The sequence below is a fragment of the Rattus norvegicus genome, chromosome 19 (assembly GCF_036323735.1).
Source record: "Rattus norvegicus strain BN/NHsdMcwi chromosome 19, GRCr8, whole genome shotgun sequence".
NCBI classification, from domain to species: domain Eukaryota; kingdom Metazoa; phylum Chordata; class Mammalia; order Rodentia; family Muridae; genus Rattus; species Rattus norvegicus.
In genome coordinates this window covers 43,126,458-43,149,929 of record NC_086037.1, presented here as the reverse complement: position 1 = coordinate 43,149,929, position 23,472 = coordinate 43,126,458, and the positions used below count along the sequence as shown (strand labels likewise).

At 41.4% G+C, this 23,472-nt stretch overlaps 1 protein-coding gene across 13 annotated transcripts in view; it reads left to right on the top strand.

The window, feature by feature from the left end:
- The window catches only part of Inpp4b (inositol polyphosphate-4-phosphatase type II B), a 750,330-nt gene that overhangs the window by 425,110 nt on the left and 301,748 nt on the right, over positions 1-23,472 (top strand). The window contains exon 1 of one of the 13 annotated variants that reach the window (XM_039097435.2): positions 10-2,851. The exons of the other annotated variants lie outside the window; for them this stretch is intronic. The gene's annotated coding sequence lies outside the window, so the exon portion shown is untranslated. Of the gene's footprint in view, positions 1-9; positions 2,852-23,472 lie in introns of those variants that run through there. 13 annotated transcript variants of the gene reach the window in all.

Genomic DNA, 23,472 nt, shown 5'->3' with positions numbered 1-23,472 from the left:
CTTCTTTCTCTGGGAATAGGGAGAGGTCTTCATACTTTGCCAAGCTGTGGGACTTTGGGTGTTACTGGTGCTTTTAAAGAGGGCTGTTTGTTCTGTACTTAGATTAGTCTTGTGAGTGTACTTTTCTGCATTCGTTCCAACTCATGTGGCTTGATTCCCAAATGGCAATTGGTTAGGAGCAAGACCTTGCTGGACAGACCTATCTCTTTTTTAAAAAGGCTGATTTGATCCTCTTGGCTGATATTTTTGCTGTAATTTGAAGTTGATTGGGTACTCTTTTGGGGTAGATGCAAATGGGACAGATTAAATAGTAGTTCAACTCTTTTAGGTCTTGTAACTACTAAAAACTGTGGGTTGACATTTCTCCGCTCTCACATTTTACCTTTTCTTGTCAAATGAGTCCTCTTTCCTGGTTGGGCACTATCCTGACACTGTCCATGGAAGTGTTTCTTATAACTCTGGACAGGTAGTGATGCTGGTAGGAGACACTCTACACACACACACACACACACACACACACACACACACACACACACAAAGTTGAAGTAGTACTGGCTTCTAGCCCCCCAAACCCACTAGGCATACATGTAACTAGAACACATGTCCAGAATGTTCCAAAATGCCCAAGAACAATGGCACTAACTGAAGAGAGGATATTCAGATACATGACCCTGTGGTATGTATTTCCCATTGAAACCTTAACATAGTATGAACTACCCAATGTGTCTTAATCCACTACAGTCCTCGTCATCTGAAATGGGGATGCTTCTTAAGCCTCCACAGGCAAGAGCTCACCATTCATGCCTTTTATTAGCTTTAGTTCTGGGAACTGATTCTGTGGATTTTGTAAGATGTTCTTCCTTGGTTGGCAGTGTTAGCATGTTAAAGTGTTGGGTAGAATGGAAACCCTTGATATGGAATAAATGTTTGGAGCTTGAATGTACTGAGGAGACACAGCTGGCTTTGATTCCCCATATGCTGTTAATTACAGTAGAACCTGATCCTTAAAATAGCTGGTAAAATAATCTTGGTGATGGGAGCATAAATAGAAATACGGTTGATTAATATGCTAATAGTCCCCATAGATGCATATGATCTTACTTCTCTTCCCCCATCTCTTCAAGTTCTCTTCAGGGTAGGGTGAGGAAGTAGGTGGGTTGAAGTTCAGCTTAGACTTACTTGACTACATAAGAGCTTTAGATCCTAATACTTCTGAGCCAAGGGAATGAGACTGTGAATGTGTATGTTTCAGAAGATTGGTGATTCTATTTATATACTTTAAAGAATTTTAAATCTCTGACTCCAGCAAGCCTTTAATCATATTGGGCCCAGAATAATCATATCTCCTCATTGGTTAGATGCTAGTTGGCTGAGGCGATGACCTGGTTGTTTGAGTTCCTATGGTGTTCATCGTCACTGACCAGTTAGATCAACGTGAGAGCTCCGTACTCTGTGTTCATGTGCAGAGCTCTATGTTCATGTGTCAGTGCTCTAAGAGAGAGAAGGTGTCATTTTCTCTGTGCACCCAATGTATCTGCCACGCTGTGGTCTTGCTCTTCTTGTCATAGTCTTCCAAACAACTGACCTAAGATTGGTTATCTCAGTGGTCTCAACAGAAATAGGATTACTGCCTCAGAATGACTGCTCCTCCTCCTCCATATCCTTCATAATCCCTTGCGTGGTAGCACTGCCCTTTGAGACAGACCAAGAGGTAGCATTGGTCTAAGGGTTGAGGGGAAAGACAGGAGGTGTCAAGATCATTACCAAGGTCTCATAGCAGTTAGTTCTTCCCTCATTATGAAAAAAATATATTTTCAGGATGGGTTACTCTGATACCCCACTGCTTGATAGGGACATAACCCTGAAGCACAAGCACATGGGCTAAGAGAAGAGAGCAGTTCTGGGAGAACAGTTGATGTCTCGGGGCTGTATTCTGGTCATATGCAGTATGTAAAATGTATTCTGGTCATGGAGCATGTAAAATCTCCTGAGACCTGAAATTAATAAATGTGTCTTTCAGAATGTTATTTACGATGTTCGGCCTTAGGGACAAGGAAGGAAGTGAAGTCTTTCACGTTCTTTTAAGAACATCTGAGCAAGGAGAAACTTTAGGCAAGCAATATCATTATCAAAGCTTGTCTCTTTCCTCTTTACCGCTAACTTGGGGAGTTGGAAGGTACTGGATAAGGTTCCTTCACCTGAGGAAGGCTATCTAAACAGTCAGCCTATGATTAGGTCAGGGCACTGCGTCTGCCTGTGGCTGAAATGTGAATTTCTGCTCTAGTTTTCAGAAGTACACACTGACCTCCTTGTTTTTGCTCTGTGGATAAATAATCCTTTGCAGTTTCTGCCACTTAATTAGTTCCTAACACAGAATCTGGTGTGCTGTGGACACTGGGCAATCCTAGTTGAGACGATGTAATGCATAGCATTGTAAAAATGGCCTGTTACCGCTATGACTTCCCACAAGAGCTGCATTGACACTGGATGCAAATGTATTGCTTCCTGTGTTCTCTGCCCCAGGTGGATTAGTCCCTAGACAGAAGGATTCAGTTTTCTTCGTCCGTGATTTCTGTGTTGGCTCGTTCAGAACATTCAGCCTAACTAGTTAAGAAAACAAAATCCTGTTATCACGGAAAGTCATGATGCAGCGGGAGACAGAAGGCAACTGAGATAATGAACCACTGAGACACTACCAAGTGTTCCACACATACTTCCTTTCAGTTATACAACAGTCTGTTGAGTGTGTTATTGTCGTGCCCACTCAGACGATGCAGCTGGTATCTGGAGAATTCCAGATGTTTAGAGACCCTTCAGTTCTCCAAACCTTGCTGTGACACATGCATCCTTGGTAAGCTTTTCTTCACTTTTATGCCCACAGTTTATTTTTATATTAATACATGTAATAACACTCTTAACATAGAGCTTAAAAGTACTTAAAAGTTTATTATTTTAAAAAGAGTGTGTTTCTAGACAGGGAAAATCTACAAACCAAATTGTAAGCATTTAAGACATATATAATTGTCTATGTTTAAATATATTTATTGTATGATAAAGCAGTAACAACCATTTATTCATAAAGGAATAATAGTAGTTAACACTATTTTGTGACATTTCCAATTATGCCTCAAACTTTTGCTTTATTCCTTTAACTTTATTTGTTTGTTTGCGTTTTCTGTGACCTTTTAGCTTGTCCCTTCTCTCAGCTCTGACCTTTGGGAGGTCACAGCTTACAGTAGGATCTAGTGAGCCTCACACAGAAGGGGTTCCCAAGCTTCAGTTTGCTATTCCTTCTGAAAGAGTTTGCCTGAAGGTATCTACCAGATGAAAGGTGGCCTGAATTTAGAAATATGCTTATTTTATACTACTGTATATTTTCCATAGAATAACATGAAGGGATATGAAATGATGAGTTTATTAGCTACATATGCCCATGTATCTTCTGCCCAAGATAGAATATGAGCCATGCCATTTACTCCAGTAAATTCCCTTGTGCCTTCATGCAACTGACTGATATCCCACACAGACTCAGGAAAGCACTGTCTCATATAGTATTTCATTTGTTCTTGAAATGTACAGGATTGAAGTAGTACAGTATGTTTCATCTAGTGACTAATGACTGTTGCTCAACGTAACGCTTAAATTTGTTCATTTGCTGTGTGGATCCATCCCCCATCCTTTTTCATTGCTGAATCTCATGCTTTTGTGACAGGCCACAGTTTATTTATTCATCTCCTTATTGATAGACATTCAGGTTGCTCCTAGAGTTTGACAACGATGAATGAAATGTCAAATATCTGTTTTTATTCTCTAGAACATATACCAGGGAGTATAATTGTTAGATGGCAGGACTGATTCATGGTTACCTTCCCTAAAGCAATCAGACTCTGTCCAAAGCCTCACTTGCTCTTTGTTAGCTGATATTACTAGTCTGGTCATTAGCAGGATTTTGTGATGTACACTTCGTGATCACCAATTAGGCTTCCATACAAAGCACATTGTTCCATGAAGAATGTCATCTTCACATTTGTAAGATTCATGAGGGCTGTCAATGGTGTGATCCTTCCCTTCCCAACACACACACACACACACACACACACACACACACCATACACACACATATATACCACATACATACATACAAGCACACACACATAGACAACACATGCACAGACAACACACACACAGACAACACATAAACACACATGCATACATACACACACAAACATATAGACATACATACAAGCACATACACATAGACAATACACACACAGACAACACACACAAAACACACATGCATATATATATACACACAAACACATACACATACAGACATAAACACATACATACACACATATACACACAAACACTCACATACACACCGCACACACACACACACACACCACACACCACACACACACACACACACACACACACACACCACACACACAGACAAGCACTCACAGAAAACACACACACACACACACACACACACACAGGAGGGACTACCGAGAACAAGTGGAACGCAGGAGTTTGCTAGTATGTACTGGCCTATCAAGATGTGAGGAACTACGGTCAGGGACAATCCGCGTACAATGGGGTCTGTCACTGAAAATACCCAAAGGCTGGTCAGAGTAGAGAAGGTGGAGAATAGCAGTCACCCTGACACTTCCTGAAACATAGCAACTCTCAGAACTACGTAGAAGGAAGCTCACCTGGGCTGTCGGGTATCACGTACAAGGCTGCCTTCTTGTGCTGGTAGAGTCAATAAGCTATAACTTATCTATGACTCAAAGTGGACCTCATATCACTTACCTGCTAACTAAGTCATCTGATGTCTGACCAAGCCCTGAGGTCTGTGAGCCCTGGACTGAAAGAGTGCATTTCTATTCCCCATTACTTTCTTCTACTCTGGTCTCTTTGCCCTGCTCCTTTTAGCTTCAAGTTTTCTTCAGCTGTTGCCATTTGCTTGACGGCTTAGCCTTTACTGTCTGTCTGGTCATCAGTGGTGTCTGTCTACACTGCAGCTTTTCAGCACAGCTGTCTCTGTGGGCTGTTGTTCGGTAAGCTTGATGTCTGATGGCATTGAACCCACAAACAGACCAAATATGGGCACTAGGGACATGTGTCTTGTATTAGATTCCTACTAATGCTTGGCTTTGCAAAACTCAAGTGCGACTCATTGCCAAAACATTTCTTCTTCTGTTTTGAAAGGAGCAGCAGTTAGTAATTCAAAAGCTTTCACTGATCTGGCTAGGACTAGTTTTTAATTACTGTAAGTTTATATACACAGCACAGTGAGAACAAAGGGAAAGTCTAAAGAAGCAGGCTTTTCTTGGAGCCATTTGAATGGAATGATAATTACAACCAGGTTAGGTTAAATTGAAGTGAAAATTACTTTTAAGGGAATGGAAAAGTCATATGTACATCAGCAGAAGCTGATGGCCTTGCTGGTGAGTGTTAAGGGCCATCTGTCTGCACATCACGGAGATTCCGATCTTGTCTTGTCATGATCATGGTTGTTCGAGTGCCATGCACTAAGTCAAACTGTCTTTTAAGGTGTCCTCATTGAGGAAGTCTCCAAATGCTGTGCTGGTGGTGGGTTATTGTACCGTGGTGCTAAAGAACTTAAGTGTGTCATCGTTCAACGACAGTAGTCTTGAATACAGGACTGTGGGAATAGTTTTGAAAACTGTCAAAGACCACACCTTTGGAAGGTGCCACAGATATTTATTTTACTGCATATGCAACTTATTGTTATGTAGCATGCTGATGTTTTAAAAATTGTCAGTTGATTTTTTCCCCAGAAAGAATTGACAAACATATTGTATTCACCTGTGAGCCCACTCCACTTCCGTTTAGAATAGGAAGAGACTACGTTAGCTGCCACACTTGCTCACCCTCAGATTCCAGCTGAGAGATAATGGAGTGTCCAGTGCTGTTCGCTCAGACAGCACAACAGCAAAGAATCTGGGCCCTCATCTCAGAAACTCTAGTCTGTGTTTGTGGTTCATACACAAACACAGATATAAATACGTATCTGTGCATTAATATTCCTGTGTGTATATTGTTAGGGACAGCTTTAAAATTTAAATCAAGGGTCAAGTTCATTTATAGCTGGGAAAAGGTCAAAATACACTTGGAAATGTTATCAAAAGAATAGCATTTGTCTCTTCAAAGAACGTTGGCAGCTAATAGACCCTGTAGGCAGAGCATGCCTTTTGGATGGCGCGTCCAAGACACAGCCTTTAGTGTGCTGTCTCTCGCCTCAGATCTGCCCCAGACTGCACAGAGAGGGATTCCCAGCTTCAGAAGTAGAACCTTCAGTACCTTCTCTGTCAATGACTGGGGGGATTATATAAAAGCTGCTTCAGGAAAGCAGGATTCAAGGGGAATGCCAACGCTGGGCACGTGTGCTGCATGTTTTACACTCAGAGTTGTTCTTTGAGTGACAAGACTTGATGGTACCAGGTGCCATAAGGTTGACTGTCTTTGCGGAGTATCCCTCATCCTGGTGTTTTTCTGTGCTCTTGCTGCATGAGATGTGGCTGATCCAGATCTGTAAGATACACCAGGGCTGGGTCACTTTGACATCTGTGAAGGGCAATGAACAAAACCACGTTTTTCTACGTAGTTCTTTTAAAATTGCTCTACTACTCTGCCTTCTGATACTCTGACATTCATTTCCTGAGAGGTTCTGTTTCAGGAAGGGAAGGAAAGCTGCAAAGTGTGATGACTGCACAGCCCTGTGCCCACTTTCCAAGTCATCTTGATTCAGTGTTCTCATTTCTGTCCCATTATACTGGGCAGTATATCTATGGCTCTATCTTCTGAAATGACTGGTGCAGAAGAATGAGGACAAAAGTAGATCCCTTCTTACACTAGCTGAACTGTGCTGCAAGTCACATTGTCCCTCCTTGTGCTGCCATCATCATCCAGTTTGATGTCTGAGATGCCATTTCTATTTGACCCATCAATGGTCTTTGTAGGATCCTTTGACCTTGGACACAGCAGCAAGTAAAAGCAATGAGAAAATGATCATCTATGGTTTATGTAGGCTTCCTCTGATTTATTTTTTAAGACATGTATTAAAGGGGGGAAATATGAGCTAAAAAGCACTTCCATAACTCAATCTCATGAAATTCATAGTGGCTAACCAGATTAGCTTATTTCAGGCAACATCTAGGAACATCATCATGGCCCAAATATACACAAAGCCTGTACTCCCCCTTACCCACTCCAACAGATTAACCAATTAGACAGACTCACAGAAACATCAATGATCAATAAGAGAAAGGCAAAATGGCATTATTAATTACACATTAGACAGTGTGAAGTGGTGGTAATTAATGAATGGTAGACTGAAGGGATAAGATTATTTCACAGCTCTGTTCTTACTTTCCCCTTAATTCTGTTTGAGGCATATCAAAAATAATGGTTAATTAACTGATATGGACAGATTACAAATGATTTGTAAACAGGGTATCACATTTGATTCCTACGGGGTCCCCATTATTTCACTACAAGGATGGGGCTTGTAATGAAATTTGCTCGAGGTCATAGTTAATTGTGGTCAGAGTTCAATTCTGACAGTGAACCCATTGACAATAGGAAGTGTCTCAGCAGCGGGGTTAAAGTATACCTAATTTTATTTTGCCTTTCATTTTGAAGATGACTTTAGGTTTTTTAACTGAGGAAGATAAATATTGTTTATATGGTCAGGATCTGCCTCTATGTTGAGCCTCCTGAGGAAGGAAAAGGTCTCAGTATTTGAAGACTCCTTAGGTGTTTATCCTAATGCCTTGGTTAGTGCTGGGTTCTCCAGAAGCCTACTTTATGTTGCTGTGTAACAGAGGTGTGTCACTGCTTCTTCCACACCTCCCCACCCCCACCCCCGTGGTTTGCTCAGTGACAGAAGCAAGGCTTAGGTATAGGTAAGCTAACCAAACCTTGAACGAATCTCAGACATGTTGTCAAGTGATCAGGGCATCTCATCCCAGGGTGCTTATGTCAGGCTAAAATCAGACAAGCTTGAGTCTAGAGCTACATAGTACAGCGCCACTTCCTCAAGGGGGCTTCCTAGACACTGCCTTTTCTACATTACGGATTAGTTGTATCACAGTGTTGTAAGTTCCTTTAACTTTTATTCTTTATTGTTCTTTATAAAGTCTTGTCATGTAGTAAGGGTAAAGATGTCTGGTTTGCTTGTCTCTATCAAATTGATTTTCATTATGATTAATTTCACATAAAGATGGAAAAATCCACATGGGCACATGTAAGCAGTCATTTGGAAGTAGACCCAGGAAATGAAGAGAGAGTAAAAAGACATGCCTTGTTTTCTAGAAACATTTGTCTAGCAGTTGCATAAGTGACTAGTTAACCCCATCTCTCTCTCTCTCTCTCTCTCTCTCTCTCTCACACACACACACACACACACACACACACACACACACACACGCATGTGCACACGCACTTGCTTTTCTAGGGCTTTGTGTTTCATTATCTAGCTTAGAAGGACACAAAGAAAGGATTCCATCTGCCCTTTCTCGACTAGGAAACACATCCCTAACCCCTTCTTAGTCTCATTAGCCAGGACTGTGCCCCATGTGTCTATTCTCCCCTAATTTGTAGGAGGGTGCATGAAAAATGGCAAAGTAGAATGATTTTGGATTAAGCAAGTAACAGTGGGTTTGAAATAAAGATAAGGAAGGTGGCCTTACAGAAGTAGCCTTGAAAAAGGAATGATTTTTCAAAGAAAAAAGAAAAGAAAAACAGAATGAGGAGCTATGTAGATTGGAGCCTGGGAACATAACAGCACATTGGAAATTAGGGCTGGTTGGGGTCCATTACAAATGAGGAATCATGAGAGGAAGAAAAGGAGTAAGGCCAAAGATAGCAGAGGTGAGACTCAAATTATGAAAGTTTTAAGGTGGAGAGAATGGGATAGGACTGTGAGATCTGCAGAAATATCAGGAAGATGAAAGGCACTAGATTTAGTGATTTGGTGTCACCGACCTCTTGCAAAATAGAGTGGCTAAAAATTAAAGGGAGTGGTGTGACTGGGAGGCTTACTCTAAACCAGAAGTAGAAGGATGTGTGTCAGTGAGCACAGGGAAAGGCGTTACCTTAGCCTGTACTGATACCATCTGGTCATGTGTTTTAGGCCGGGCAGCAACCTGGGCTGAGTTCCCATAAATCTTGAAGTAGTAGAAAGCTTTATTCCAGAGGAGAGAGCTGGAATCTTTTAGGAAGTGTTTTAGACCAGTTACCCAGGTTTTACTTGGTAAACTTTAATTTGCAAATTTTGTATGCAGCATTATTTATGCTTCAGTTCCTTCTATGGATCACTTTTCCAGAGAATGAAACCTAGCTCATTCAAGAGGAAAGTTACTGGGATGTGGGGAAAGAGGACCTGTTCAGCAATAGTTCTCTGGGGGCGAGCTCAAGCTTCTTTGTCAGCAGTTCAGTTCCGTAGCAAACACCAAGTATGAGCCAGCAGCTACAGTCTAGTCCACATGGCAGGCAGACACCACGCATGAACCAGCAGATGTAGTTCAATCCTAAAGAAACTGCAAGGCTTGTTAACCAACCGGAGGCCACTGAAGTGGCAAGAAGTCAAGTCACAGGAACCCCACAAGAGGTTCTTTGGTGAGTTTCTCTCAATGGTAGCATTACCACAAGTGGAGCTCAACACTATGGAAGGTGAACCAATGCATGGGTGTCTTTAGCAACAAAGGAAACTTAAACTTAATGTTTCATCTCTCACTGTCTGTGGGTTATATTTGCACTCCTTCATCACTGGTCCTTTCATGTGTCTGCTATAGGGAAACATCTTTTCACCTGTATCTGCTTCAGGAAAACAGTCTTTCACATGACTTCTCTGGCAAAACATCCTTTCACTTGTGTTCCCCAGTAAAACACCTTGTGACATAACTGATTTTCCAAACAAACTGGAAGTTTCCACTTCAAGTATCATTGTGGCTTCTTAAGGTGTGAAGAAGACCTGTTCTGTCTAGTCATCTCTTATTAGTTATGCTGATCAACACAAACTTTTCTGACTATTTGACAAAACTAAGGCTATAAAGTGAACATGACAAAAACGGATAGAAGAATAGAAGGAAGACGGAGAGCACAATATCACTCAGCAGTGGGAAAGGTGCCATTTGCTTGAATCAGCTCAGCAACACTGCAGTCTGGAAAGTTCCCCCTTTTAGGACAGATCGACTTCGTTATTTTATGTCTTTAAAAATAGCGACTTCTGCTGATGACAAATCCAGCTAATTTACAAAAGCGAATGTTACCATGCAAGAGTATCGGTTCTTTAAGAAGCAGTCTGGCATTATTCCTAGGCGTGTACATTGGGTTAATATTCAGGCTCCAGTGTCAGATTCTGTGAGCAGCAGCCAAGTCACTTAGTATGTCTGGATTTCCATGTACAAGTCAGTAAAATGAAGGATAGCTAGAATCACTCCATAAAGACAAAGTAAGATCAGCATTACAAAACAGTCGCTGTTCAATGAGAACTCATTGTTACTGTAGGCCTTCATCTACTATAATTTAAACAATTATTACATGCGTGTATTAAATGGGGTGGGGCAGGTGCTCGGGGACACATGTATAGGTCTGAGGTCTGGTTTTCTCCTTCCATCATATACATTCCAGGTTAAACAAAGGCATCAATCTGGGCAGCGGTGTCTCTACTGGGTGAGCCATCTCATTAGCTCCTCAATATTTTATCTTTATATGTACTTGATTCTGTAATTAACAATGGAAAGGTCTTTGTCTCACTTTTGTTTGTTTTCTTCTTCTTCCTTCTTGTTATTGTTACTATATTACTACTACTACTACTACTACTACTACTACTACTACTACTACTACTACTACTACTACTATCATCATTATTATTTTAATCTCACTGTCTTTCCCAGGCTAGTTTCAAACTCTTGAGCTGAAGTGAACTTCCCTCCAACTTTAGCCTCACAAGTATATAGTAACTGGAACTATAGTCAAGTCCCACCACACTCAGCTTTTTATCCTTTAAGTTTGCCATCATCCCCATACTGAGCACCGTAAGAGTAAATTTATGCTCTGTCATGTCAACTGACGAACAGAGGCATGATGGGAGAACAAGCCGTGAATCACTTAACCTCTAGAATATCTTAATAGGAGAAAGACACTTTTGGATCATCCTGACTATTTAATAGGGATATTGAGGCACAGGCAGGGAAAGCATTCATCCAAGTGCCATGAAGCCTTACCTAGATGTTAAGGTTTGAACAGCTGCTCAGCTCTAGAGCCCTGTGCTCTTAACTCTTAACACTAACATGACAATGAATACCATGCTAAATGAAATTCATTCTACATGTATGTGTCATATTTTCCATGGAAGTGTTTTTCCTTATATATTTAAAACCTCAATGGAACATCTCTAATCATTTCACAAAAACATTTCTCTAAGAATGCTAGATTTACTGCCACAGGGTTTCAGAGCCTAAAAAGGTCAAAAGTTGCTAATTCCATTCATCTTCTCACCTTCTGCTCTGTGAAAGGGCACTGTTCTGTTAGCTATGGATGCAAAAATAGAAATTATGACCCATCTGAGCCTCTGCTCTCCGGTCAGACTCTTTCCAATAGGCTGCAGCACACAGAGTCGGCCTTTCAAAATAGTAGTTGTCAGAGTCAGCAGCTATTTGGGACAGAGCCCTGTTCTGGCAAAGAAAGGAGATGACTCAGTTGAAAACCGTCTCTATTTCATGTCCAGATGCCCTTACCCGTGTGAAGGCCTGCTTTTGTTTATTTGGTAGGTGGGTGACCAAGCTAAATTTTTGGTTCTGAATGTAGAAACCTATGTATGCAATTGTGAGATTCTGTGTAGCGCCATCAGAAGGGAGGGGCAATAAACCCTCCGGGCTTGTTGCTTCCAGCCTGAGCCTGCCCTCATGGCTTCTCCCTGGAGAGGGAGAACTGAGCACCGTTTCTCACCAACTTTACTCTTTCTTCTTCAAAACTGTCTCCTTCCTTCAGATGCACACATTCCTAGCAGAGGTCCAAAGCCACATCAGAAATGCTGTTAAGGACTGAGGGAGGGAGGCCTGCCTGGCACTCACCTGTGTCCCATGGTCTTTACATGTCTTATAGTGTCCAGTGCAGAACCAGTGTCAGGTCCTCTTTTCTGCCTGTCTTGGCCCTACCTTTCAGTGCATAAGAATATAGATCTTAGGACTGGAGGCTTACTGAACCTGAACTACATTTTATTATTAGTGCACTTTGCTTTAGAGGAAGGTTTTAGAACTCTACAGAGGCTACCCCAGAGCACAGGCACAGGACACTGTGCCTCTCGGTATGGGACTTAGGGGAGGGAATTCAAAGCAAACTGTTGTACATGATTCTGAACTGGGAACTGTTATAAAGATAGACACCAAGGACTAACAAGTGGGTTTGAATATTGATCGGGTATCTGCAAAATCTTAAACTTTCAGCTTCCTAAATCATTTAAGCACCAGCTATGTGCACTGTTACTGTTGGATCTCAGAGCTCTGTCTTAAGTTTCCTAGTCATGTGACATAACAGGCCAGAGGGAATCTATCTGATCCTGAACTAAAGCTTGGTTTTTGCCCTCTTGGCAATACTGTCAGGGAAAGCTTTCATTGAGACATGGTGGGAAAGTCCCACCAATTATTTGAGAAGACTTAAGAGCATGAAAGGCAAAGAAAATACAAAACCGAAGCAAACCAGAGGGGAACTGGTGTGTGGACAAGCATGGTGACTGCAGACAGTAGGTGTGCAGGCAGATTCCAGGTTCCCTTCCTTTTCTTCCTTCTGCTTTTTCTCCTTTAACTTTTCCTTCCCCAGTTCTTCTTCCCTCTTCTCCCATTCCCCGTCCTTTGTCATCCCTCCCTCCTCTCCTTCTATGTTTCCTCCCAGCTCCTCACTCTCTTTCACCATTACTTTTGGAGAAATGTCCAAGAGCTGCACCCCAGCACACATGCCTCTTTGTACCTGCAGCTCCTGCTGCTGCCTCGGTGTCCCTTTGAAGGGACATCTCTTGTTCCTCTTCCTTAGGCCATTGTTTTCTCTATTTCTATATTGTTTGTACAAAACAATTTCTACCTAGTAGCTGGGAAATTCTGTTCCTTGTGCACAGTCCTAGCTGGATGGCACACCTTTGAAGCACTTCTTTTGTATATATTTTTTGCTTGGTAGCTTCGATGTGCTTCCTATTACATGTCTTTTAAAGGGACAAACAGTTTGCTCAGCTGCTTCTCTTGGTAAATGGTGACATTCTCTGTAGATTTCAGTTGTTACACACATCAAAGAAGGAAAGAGACTCCTGTTAATATTTCATGACTATATGACTAAGAATACGTTGAACAAAATAGGCACACTAGATGACAGAAATAAAAAAATGACTTGGTTTTGAAATCATTTTTTCATATGGTCAAAATTATATGTATTTGTTTATACTTTATATTTTAGCTAGTAAACAAAATAGTGTGTATTTCCTGTGTGTTGCGAGCTTGAAACATCCACCTACTGTAGAATATGAGAATGATAGATTTTAACTCAAAATTTGAAAATCACGAGAAGAGAGTCATTACTTGACATCAAACCATTTATTATAACTTTACTTAATTCTTTGAGTTAGAAGACAGGTATAAGAAAATAATAATTTGTTTTCATTGCAGTAATGAAGACACTGACTTTTGTTTTAGAAAGTTGTCCAATTATTAGACAATTTGTATTGTTTAATCAAAGAGAGTTTGTTAGCTACAGAGGCCATGTAGAAGTCATGTCAATCACTAATGAGTTTTTGTATTTGTGAATAGCTTTTTCACTTCCAAAGCCTGACTAGTAATATTTCCAACCCCCTTTTTCAGTAGTTTAGTGTCATTAGACAAAAATTAAATTCATAAGAGAAATCATATTCCTTCTATCTCAGAGAACAGACTAGCCCCAGATTCACCAGTTGTATACACTATTATAACAGGGTTAGGTATTTCAAGGTACCCTAGTGGCAGAGATATAATAGAGCTTTGAACCCAGCACCCTAATGGGACTCATTATGACTGGTTAATCATGTGCTAATGTGGGGGAATAAAGGATGGTGTTAATGCAATGCCTCAGATCAAGCAAACATATCTTTGAGCCTCGGGCTCCAGAATTCTGACTCTGTGACCTTAGGCAAATTCAACATCACTAAGGCTCCAGGGTTCTCTTCATTGAGATGGATTTAGTAATAAACTGCTCCTTATCTACTGCTATAAATAATGTGTAATTACGTGGACCCTTGGGCAGAGTTCCCGACACCTCAGGGATTATACACATGTAACTCTCTTTATTACTCTCTACTAACATCTGATAACATCTAGTAGGTAAAAGTTGGGTTAGAAAATTAAGAGCATTTACAAAGCACTGAGCCTTCAAAGGTCATTCTCCCATCCTCTATTTCTTTCCTGAGGACAAATAACTTTAATCACAGATTTGTGCATGCATAAGTGTACACACACACACACACACACACACACACACACACACACACACTCATACACACCCCTACCTATTTTGTATATCTAAAGACAGAATCTAAAATGAATAATAGACAAAAAATAAAAACATTCCAAATATTGATCATCATGTCCTAAAACAAAAGAAACGAATGGTATTTGTGGAAGTGATGACTAGAGGCTTTGGTAAAAGACTCAAGCAGAGAGAATTTTCTTAAAGGTCTAGAGGTAAGCTTGGGGGAGGATATCAGTTATTCAATCAGTATTTTCTCTTGAAAGTACAAGCATTCGAATCTTTCTGATAATTGTTATAATCGTACCAAAGTTTGTTTCAAAATTTATTTCTCGTTCCCTCCATTCACACCTCTGTGCTCCTTTGAGGTTATGTTGGGGACTCTAGGTTGTAGTTTATCAATGCTATCCAGAGAACAGAGCTTTGATTGACAGTTTCCCATGGTCCAGGAAGCTGCAAGGATTGATGGCACCAACCACTGAGAGGTGTGTTTGTTACTAGTTTGTTGCTGTCATAAACATCATGACCAAAGGCAGCTTGAGGAGGAAAAGAGTTTATTTCTGTTTACAGCTTATAGACCATCAGAAAGGAAGTCAGCGCAAGAAGTCAAGGCAGGGACTGAATCAAAGACAAAGAGAAACGCTGTTTAACTGGCTTGCTTCTCATGCCTTGTTCACCCTGGTTTTTCATTCAGACCCAAGGACCCCTCTCCAGGGTGGTACCGCCCACAGTGAGATGCTAGCATTCACCCCATCAATCACTAATCAAAAAGTGTCTCATTGGTTTGCTCACAGGCCAATAGGATGTAGGCATTTTCTCAGTTGCTGTTCCCTCTTCCTTGATGACCAGAAAGTGTATCAAGTTGATACAATGTAGCCATGTAACAATGTAACCAGCATAAGAGGTAAAGAAGTAAGGAGACCCTTCCCAACTCCATTCTTCAACCTAAGTATCAGTTGTTCCTTTCTTTTTAAGGAGTTTGTTTTTATTTTCAATTTTGTATATTTACTTGTGTTTGAGTGTGGATAGATAAATGGGAGTGCAATGCTTGGAGAAGCTTTGGCTCCCCTGGAGCTGGAGTTATCAGTAGTTGTATGGCCTGATGTGGGATTTGAACTTGGGCCCTCTACAAGAGTGATATTCTTAACTATTGAGCCATATATTGGTTGTTCCTAAGTGTGATCCTGTAGTGTCTCTTATAGATGAACGTTGTTGACTCTTTCATAACATTTATGAAATTGTGCTGATCCAATTTTTAGACCTTGCTATTTTTAAAAATGTTCAATGCAGTGGGTCAGTAAATATTTAAATTTTGGTAAATGATGGTGGTGAACTCACATAACCCAGTACCTAGGAAGCTAAGCAGGAGGAGTATGAGACTGGAAACAGTAAGTACAAGATTTTATCTTTATAAAGTGTTTTTTTTTAAATCTTGTATTTCTTTGATGCCTTATATGTAGAATCAATAACTAGGGCCTAAAGTGATGACTCAGTAGTGAAGAGTAATCGTTGCTCATCTAAAGGATCCAAAGTCAATTCTTGGCACCCAGTTGGTGGCACAAAATCATTGGTAATTCCAGTCCAGGGAATGATATGATACCCACTCGGGCTGCTGTGGTCACTTCACACATGTTTTCTCAGACATACATGCAGTCATACACATACATAAAATTAATATACTAAGTTATATATTTATAAATCGATGAGTGAGAGCTAATCTTCAGGCACCAGAGGGAATAATTTTCCTTCATATCCATTTTTATGTTCTCTTTTAACACATCAGTTATCCTCCAAAAAACAACCTCATTTTATGAACTCATGCAGTCTTGCCACCTGGGTGCACTAGGATGCTCACAAGACTCCCAGGAGGTTAGTCTGTGTTTCTCTTTCTGCCAGGTAGAGGTGCAACTCCTGGCCTCTTGGCAAATTCCTGTAAGATGCTGAGGTCATTGTTTCTTCTTCATCATTTGAATTCATTAAATCAAAAGAATGACCAGGACTTTTTCATTTCCCAGGAGATCATGAGAGAGAGAGAGAGAGAGAGAGAGAGAGAGAGAGGGAGGGAAAGAGAGAGAAAGAGAGAGAGAGAGAGAGAGAGAGAGAGAGAGGGAGGGAAAGAGAGAGAAAGAGAGAGAGAGAGAGAGAGAGAGAGAGAGAGAGAGAGAGAGCGCACGCTCACAGCTTACCATCCACAGTTGGAAGTGCACTCCCTCTCTTGAATAGAGACATAAAAATGGAGAAAAAGACGTTGACTATCTCCTAACCCATGTATATCAATTCCAAAAAATGTAACCATATCACAAAGGTCAAGAATCTTTGAGAAAGGTGTGTCCATAGTCAACGGTTGGAGATCAAGAAAAATCGCTTAGACTCTCTTTTTTTTTTTCTACCTTTTTTGAATTTTATTTTTATTGGATATTTTATGTATTTACATTTCATATATTATCTCCTTTTCATCGTCTCCCATCCCCCCTCCTCTTCTCCCTACTTCTATGAGGATGCTCCTACACCCACCCATCTACTCCCACCTCTTGCCCAGGCATTCCCCTACATTGGGGAAATGAGCCTTCACAGGACCAAAGGCTTTTCCTCCTACTGATGCTGGACATCATCCTTTGCTATATATGTGGCTGGAGTCATGGATCCCTCCATGTGTACTCATTGGTTGGTGGTTCAGTCCCTCGGAGGTCTGGTGGGATTTGGTTGGCTGATATTGTTGTTCTTCCTATGGGGTTGAAAACCCATTCAGCTCCTTCAGTCTTTTCTCTAACTTCTCCATTGGGTCCCCATGTTTAGTCTAATGGTTAGCTGCAAGCATCCTAGTCTGTATCAGTAGGACTCTGGTAGAGCCTCTCAGGAGACTATCTCTACTTTTTTTTTTTTTTTTTTTTTATTAACTTGAGTATTTCTTATATACATTTCGAGTGTTATTCCCTTTCCCGGTTTCCGGGCAAACATCCCCCTCCCCCCTCCCCTTCCTTATGGGTGTTCCCCTCCCAACCCTCCCACCATTGCCGCCCTCCCCCCATAGACTAGTTCACTGGGGGTTCAGTCTTAGCAGGACCCAGGGCTTCCCCTTCCACTGGTGCTCTTACTAGGATATTCATTGCTACCTATGGGGTCAGAGTCCAGGGTCAGTCCATGTATAGTCTTTAGGTAGTGGCTTAGTCCCTGGAAGCTCTGGTTGCTTGGCATTGTTGTACTTTTGGGGTCTCGAGCCCCTTCAAGCTCTTCCAGTTCTTTCTCTGATTCCTTCAATAGGGGACCTATTCTCAGTTCAGTGGTTTGCTGCTGGCATTCGCCTCTGTATTTGCTGTATTCTGGCTGTGTCTCTCAGGAGCGATCTACATCCGGCTCCTGTCGGTCTGCACTTCTTTGCTTCATCCATCTAGTCCAATTGGGTGGCTGTATATGTATGGGCCAAATGTGGGACAGGCTCTGAATGGGTGTTCCTTCAGTCTCTGTTTTAATCTTTGCCTCTCCCTTCCCTGCCAAGGGTATTCTTTTTCCTCATTTAAAGAAGGAGTGAAGCATTCACATTTTGATCATCCGTCTTGAGTTTCGTTTGTTCTAGGGATCTAGGGTAATTCAAGCATTTGGGCTAATAGCCACTTATCAATGAGTGCATTAGACTCTCAATGAAAGGCTTTGGATAGTTCATCCTCTGCCTGCAGCCTGCTTTAGCAGAGCCCTGGTGAAAGAGTTCTTTGAGGTGAATCCTTTCAGGCCCTTCGCACGATTCACATTCATTTTCCTAACCCTGCATGGCTCCAATCATTCCCCCTCCTTTGAATATTTCGTCTGCTGTATTGTTAATTAAACATTATGTTTCCAAGCTCTCTGTATTTTCTACTCTATGCTTTCTGAATCATTAAACATATGTAGAACCCTTTGTTGGTTAAGTGCTTCCGTTAAGTACTCATTGAGTGGCATATTCACCCTGTAAAAATAAGCGTGGTTGGAAAAGATTGGGAGTCGCACAAAGAATGGCCTCGTTGTACCAAAGCTTCCACCTGTGTATGCGGAAAAACATGGTTTTTACTGCCCCTTCTTTAATTAACGGTCTGTGACATGGACTCAGTGTTAGGACATCAGATGGCTTGACCAGAGCTCGATGCTTCTATATTCAGTATAGCGCTAGGTTTCAGAGTCCAGACACAGGCTTTTGACCTCAAACAGTTGATCAAGAAATATTGTTTTCTTACCCAAACCATTCTCTTCACATTTCTCTGTCCTGGTCTGGACTCCCTGAATTCTGCTCCCAAGACTTTTGCTGTCAATGTTACATTGGCTCTAGGCAGTGTGAGCCCTGACAAAAGAGGAGAGAGGGGATGTGATCAGAGCTGAGCTGTTGGTCACCTGACCATAGCTTAGCTTCACTCTCTAGGAATCTAGCAGTTTCCCTCTTCTGCCACAGTTCCTGTTGGGGCATCTTCTTATTTCTGGCTTACTCTCTCAACACATCTTTGTTAACCCCGTTCTTTCCCTTACACCTTCTCCCCAGTGATAGGGTAAATTGACCACTAGGCTGTGGTTCATTGCTTTGGAAACTCTTGCTACATCTCTTGACACTCCTCTCCTTAGTGAATGGTTCCTTCCTTTAATCATTTACAGCTTAACCATTTGAGTGATAGAACAGTGGGAATTGCTTGTACCCTGTAAATATACTAGCCTCTTATGTGCCACCTTGTTTTTCAATAACTATAGGCTTCTCCTGTCCTTGTAATGACACTCTTTCTCTTTAGAATTCTGGGTTTTGGTGCTTCCTCTGTGAGATGTACTCCTCAAGGTTGCTTTAAAGAGTGTGTGGGATTTATCTGAACATACTAGATTCTCTTATTTTCATTCTATCAAGCAGAATGTTAAACTGCACAGAGATTACTGAGTGACCTGGTTTTTTTTTAAACATACACCAAGAGTCAAATATATAATTAAGTTTTACTTTTTTCTTATTCTCAATTACGTGACTTACTATAGATGTCCATGTTCTGAAGCTTAATCATGGGAGTTTTAAATCAGAGATAGTTGCATCTGGAAATATTTAGGTTTAATATTTTATGGCAATTTTACAGCCATTATTAATTTTTTTTGGTTCTTTTTTTCGGAGCTGGGGACCGAACCCAGGGCCTTGCGCTTCCTAGACAAGCACTCTACCACTGAGCTAAATCCCCAACCCCCCTACAGCCATTATTTTATGGCTGTAGGAAAACACTTTGAAAAGTTATTGCCAGATTAAGGTCATTGTAGATTCAGTTTATATGACCAAGATCATCAGAAGGTCAAATGGAAGCTATCCCGAACGAGGAAAAAAAATGACTGATTATTTTGGCTCACATTAAGCCACTGAAAATTGTAATTTTTTTTTAAACTCACGATATGGGATCAAGAATGGAATTTCTTGGTTTTCTGCCTTGCTGAATTTTGGCTGCTTTTGCCAGGAGCATGCATTATATTCAGTGGCTGTGTGAAGTGAGTAATGTTGTGGATACACATTGCTCTCCGTGGCTGCAGCTCATGCTTGAAATAAACGTTGTTGCTGTGTCAAGTGTGACCCTCTCTAGATTAGTCAGCGTCCGCTGCACACCTCCAAGCGTGAAAGTAGGAACCTGAAAACGGCAGGTGCCGCCTCAAGAAAGGAGCAGCCTTAGTTTTCTTTGTGTTTCTGTGGCTAGTGGTGGAGGACCATTTTCACTGCAGTAAATCATCTCTGTGGAGAAGCATAAATAATACTCTTCCTTCCCTGCTAATGCCTGCCCTTCTTCCCCCGAGGTCTCTGTTGATTTTTGCATCCATGTCTGTCTAGTATGATGAGAAGGTTAGGCTCAGTGGGAACCAACATGAAATGGTTTTCAGTTTTCACTCGTTCCTGCTCCCCTGTTGTGTCATGTCAAAAAATTCTTCCCAGCTGGGTAACAGATCCCTTGGCAACGTTCTAGGCAGATGAGACAACTTTGAGTCATTTTTCACAACTCACATTCTGTCCAGTCGAAAACTCCAGCATCATTTCGTACATAGACATTTCAACACTCCAGGCCAGCCTTGGGATCTTTGACTTCTGAGGAAGCTGCGGCTTAGATTTCTTATCTACTTCTTCCTCTTCAGAGGAGGATTTGTTGGCTGGCCTTTGGACTTTTTTCCTCCTCCCCCTCCCCTTTTCTTCTTCCTCCCCCTCCCCCTCCCCCTCCCCCTCCCCCTCCCCCTCCCCCTCCCCCTCCCCCTCCCCCCCTCCCCCCCTCCTCCTCCTCCTCCTCCTCCTCCTCCTCCTCCTCCTCCTCCTCCTCCTCCTCCTCCTCCTCCTCCTCCTCCTCCTCCTCCTCCTCCTCCTCGTCTTCTTCTTCTTCTTCTTCTTCTTCTTCTTCTTCTTCTTCTTCTTCTTCTTCTTCTTCTTCTTCTGACAAGTGGTGGGAAGTAAGCCAGATCAGCCATCTTTTGCATTCCTGGGAGTGTTGGGTTCTGGGGATTATTGTTGCGTTCTAGGCAGTTGCTGGTTAATGGGTGTCAGTCCTGGCAACATATAAGGGCTTGAAAAGGAGCTCAGGGGGTTGGAGCTTCCTTTCTGCAATCACCTGAACCAGATCCTGAGACTACACTTGTAGGTTCTTGCTGTAGGGATGCCTCACCTGCCCAGAATCCACAGCTATGAGGTTATGGTGAGACAGGTACCATGCAGCTTTCGTGCTACACCCGGCCTCCCCATCTGATGCATCATGGGAGAGCCAGTTGCGGTGCTGAGATCATCACCCTTCTCTCCTGCCGTCGTCTTTTCAGTTTGCATTTTCTCTTCCTAGTTAAATACAAGGTGGATCAGGAAAACACTGCGTGAATTGAAACAAGCAAGAAGCTATCATCTCCAGCTGCATTGATGGTCTCTTAGAACCGCCTTACTTAGCATGTTGCATAAGGGGTGGTTTTACCTCACATTAGGGCAATAGTTTAGGGTAAAAATACAAGGCTTTGGTGACTTCTTCTGATTCTTCTTTTTTATGTCTTTTAAAGTTAAGTAAAGGAGGCTGCTGTGACTCTAAGTCCACTTCAGATACCCAGGGAGGCTTGCCAAAAACTGGCCTATCTGTTGGCAGTTCTATTTAGACTAACTGGTCAAAATTTAAAGTTGATTTCCCTACTATACCACAGTCCGATGGGCAGAAGTACCAGAGAAAGATGTTAGACATCTGGCAGCCAAGTGACAGGCACAGCACCTTCCCCTTGACCATCCCCCACCTTCACTCAGACATTCAGTTACTCAGGTCATTAGAAGGAGCCCAAGGATGAATGTGGAGATTTCGATTCTAGTGTGATGGCTGCACGAGCTCAGCAACTCATCCCAGCTTCTCCCTTCCCTGCCTCCGATGATTCATCTCAGGGAACGCAGATGAGCCTACCCTCTCATATTCATCTTTCAGGGATGCTGGAAGACAAATGAGATATTATCTGAAAACCTGAGGAAGGAACGTGATGTATAGCCTTGTACAATACCTTATGTGATGTATACCTCAATCATTCTTCCTCCTGCTAGGAGAGGTGTCTGTGTGCTGCTCTGGATATATAGAGGACTGATGGAAGTCTTTGAAATCAGTTTTCTGTTTCCCTTGGGCACACACATTCTCTTGTTTCTTTCAAAGTAAGTGGTACCCTTCCAATCCTTTGAGTTTCCTTCCATGTAAATGTGTAGTAAAATAATACACAACTCCCTGAGGTCCTGAGAGCTAAGTAATTCAAAGAGTAAGAAATCTATGAACTGAGGACATTTTGAAATACAAATGAGAAAATATCTATGTTAAATATGCATTATAGCCTATTAGTCAGCTTTATATTACTATAGCAAAATGCTTGAGACTATTAAAATAGGAAGCGAAACTCATAGTTTTGAAGGTTCGGGATTGGTGTCCCCATTATTTGGGGATTTTTGTATAGGCATTGAGTGTCAGTGTCAGTCTGGTATGGGATGGGGTCCATTTGGAGCAAATTTCATGAAATGAACCAGAAGCAAAGAAATTCTCAGGTCCCAAAATGACTTCTAAGTGCATACCTCCATTATTCTAAGTATATGCTGTAAGATCACGTTCTTTTTAGTTCTATAATCCCCCAAATATCGCCATTCCAAGGATCAAGTTTTTATTTAACATGTGGGCCTTAAAGGGGCATTCAGCATCCAAACTATAGCATGCATAAAATAATAGAACTCTGTATAATGCATGCTCTTATGTATTACATACGTACATACATACATACACACATACATATACATATGTATATGTATATATATATATTCCTGTTATTGTATTAATTTGATGGGAGGCCTAGAGAGACAAAAAATATTTCTTAAATTGACACATGAGATAGTTAATTCAGTGGAACTGTTTGAAATTTTGAAAACTTAAGCACACACATTATTTGGCATGTTTGCTTGTGTTACTGGATTTTCAGAAGTAATTAGAATTAGTTTTTTAACTTCAACATTTCTGAACCTTGCCTCTGGTAGTGCCACTTAAGTATAGTGTGGTAAGAGTTATTTAAAGTAGGGATGAACTACAAGAACACAACAAGCTTTCAGAGAGAAATTCCTTTTCATTTTACAAATTCTGCAATCCCTATGTTGTTCTTCTCAACTTTCCGCTGAACACTAAACTATGTCACTTCCATTTCAATAAGTGACTTCTCCTTTTATCTTCCAAAATTATAAGAGCTATGAATATGTAAGTTTGTAATGATTTTAATTCACACCCTGTAAATGTTGGTAGAATTTGTTCAGGACACCACATCCTATGTTTCTTCTCTCTTCTATCTCCATAGCGAATTTTTGTAAGTTGCTCACATCAAAATATAATTACTCCTTTAATTGTTTGCTCTTAATTTACATGTACCATGGTGGTGGTGGTGGTGGTGGTGGTGGTGGTGTGTGTGTGTGTGTGTGTGTGTGTGTGTGTGTGTGTGTGTGTGTGTGGATTTGCCACA